A 2,587-nucleotide genomic window follows, 5' to 3' on the forward strand; every position below is an offset into this window, starting at 1 on the left:
TAACCTGGTTATATGGCTTAACCAGGAATTCACTAGGTATTATACCAAAAGTGGTTTTAGGCTGGTCCCCACTAGGTAACAAATTGCAATTCTGCAATTTATTTATTACCCTTAGTGAATACATTCCCTAAAAATTCTGCTTCATTACCATTCCATTATTCACACTGATGATTTTCATCTGATACTAAGAATGTTGCAATTTTTTTTTTATCAAATCTTTAGCTACTGATTTATCTCAGGAAAGATACATAGACTATGTACAAATGATTTGCATCTTCAATAACATATTAAATTGCCTTAACATACTCCCCTTCCTCTTCCTTTTTCTTTTTTTTTTTTTTTGGTGGAAGTTTGAACAATCAGGTGATAGCCTGCTGATGAATTAATGGCTGCAGCTGGTTTTATAGCCCAAATCTTCCAGTGTACAAAGAGATGGAATACAGATCTCTGATAATGTAATTAGAGCTGCCACTGTAGTGTGTTGCAAATATTATTCAACTGAGAATTAGGAAACTGAGATTGCAGTTCTGTTTTATTATTAAGAATACATACAGATGTTTAATTTATCCTGTTGAGTTTTAATTTCCTTATTTGTCAATAAGGGGTTGAAAGAGGTGGTCTCTAATGTGCCTTCTGCTATAAGCCTCCTGTTACAAGTCATGTCTGCCTTAACATAAACAGGAAGTGCCTATGTTTTCTTTGTTAGTTAATATTTCAAGCATACATTCTCCTTCTTACACCCACATATATACTATCTTCTTCATTAGATATGAAGCTATTGTATAAACTATTCAAAAGTTTTTAAGAGATGATAACTAATGGTAAGCATCCCCAAAACAGTAACTCTCTAAAAATTAAGACTATATATTCAGAACACAAAGACTAACATATTAAAACTCTACAAATGTGGAAAATCCAAATCAGCTGAATATTAATTGTGGATTATATTATTTATAATTATAATATAATTATAACATAATTATATTATATTAATTATATATAATTATATATAATATATATGATTATATTATTTAGCATTTTAGTTATGTTTTATTTATTTATTTATTTATTTATTTATTTATTTTTAAAGATTTTATTTATTTATTTGACAGAGAGAAAGATCACAAGTAGGCAGAGAGGCAGGCAGAAAGAGAAGGGGAAGCAGGCTCCTTGCTGAGCAGAGAGCCTGCTGCAGGTCTCAATCCCAGGACCCTGAGATCATGACCTGAGCCGAAGGCAGACGCTTAATGAATGAGCCACCCAGGAGCCCCTTTAGTTATGATTTAAAGAAGTGCTGATAAATATCACTCTCTATGAGGCTACTTATACATAAACAACTTTTTAAAAATTATCGAACTTAAATTATTTTAAAATAAGTTATGAAGTACTTTAAATTGTAAAGTATGCATCTGCTTTTTTAAGTTTAGAAAAGAGTTCATTAAACAAATCCAGAAAGCACCAGTTTTTAAATGACTTTTCATTTTTCATTTGTTAAGGAAGAGGAAAATACATGCAGGCAAAGGATGTCTAAAATAAAGGTAAAGAGACAAGGGAAGAATCAAATGAGGAAAATCAGTTAATTCTGATGTGGCTTTGCATAAGGGAAATTGATATTTTCAAACACTCAAATATTAATTCATTGAGATAGTGAGTTTTAGAGCATCATTGAATGTCATTGCCCTTTGAAATGTCAATTTACCAATATTCACAGTTCATTAATTGAATTAATCCTTAACCTTTGGAAGCCATCTCTTTAGAAGGCAAAATTCAACAAAGAAAAATTTTCTTCTGGAGAGAGAGAAGCCATAAATCTTCAACTACTATGAACCAAAAGACATAAGAACGTATGAGATTACACACACACACACACACACACACACACACACACATCTATGTACAAAGTGGACCATCTGAAAAGATAAATGAAAATATTTATAGAAGTTATCTTTGGATAGGAGATTATGGATACCTTTCACAAGATAGTTATCTTTATTTTAAAACTTTCTAAAAATATGAATTATTTTTGAAAAATAATTTATTAACTTTTTAACTAACATATAATATACATAGAAGTCATTTGAGAATTCCATCTGCTTCTTCAGCAAATGGACCCTACCATATGAACAAGTGAATATAAAATGTTGGTGCATGTTAGGATCACCTAAGGAGCTTTAAAGCAATCCCATTATCCAGGCTCCTTTCTATACCAATAAAATTAGAAGCTCTGAGAATCAGACCTAGACATCAGTATTTTTGTTTGTTTTCTTTTTTTAACACTTCATGAATTTGCATGCCATCCTTGCACAAGGGCCATGCTAATCTTTTCTGTATCACTCCCATTTTAGTATATGTGCTGCTGTAGTAAGTACGAGACATCAGTATTTTTAACACAACCCCCACTGAAGTGATTCCATTGTTCAGCCAAATCTGAGAATCAGGGATATAGAACATATGTATGTGTTATATATAAATTCAAGGGCTTTAAATTCTGGGAAAATGACATAAAGATGCAATTGTCCATTAATAGGTGTTCGGTGATGGCATTCTTAAACTTCTTCTGTGATCTTGCCTTGGCAGATTTCTCAAT

General features: G+C 31.5%; 1 non-coding gene across 1 annotated transcript; it reads right to left on the reverse strand.

The window, feature by feature from the left end:
* Positions 1–2,262: 2,262 nt before the first annotated feature.
* LOC116858605 lies at positions 2,263–2,369 on the reverse strand. Its single transcript, XR_004380952.1, has one exon. It is a non-coding gene; the product is annotated as a U6 spliceosomal RNA (small nuclear RNA).
* Between the last annotated feature and the right edge of the window lie 218 nt (positions 2,370–2,587).

This window comes from Lontra canadensis, unplaced genomic scaffold (genome assembly GCF_010015895.1).
Source record: "Lontra canadensis isolate GAN:19392208 unplaced genomic scaffold, GSC_riverotter_1.0 scaffold140, whole genome shotgun sequence".
Classification (NCBI taxonomy): Eukaryota; Metazoa; Chordata; class Mammalia; order Carnivora; family Mustelidae; genus Lontra; species Lontra canadensis.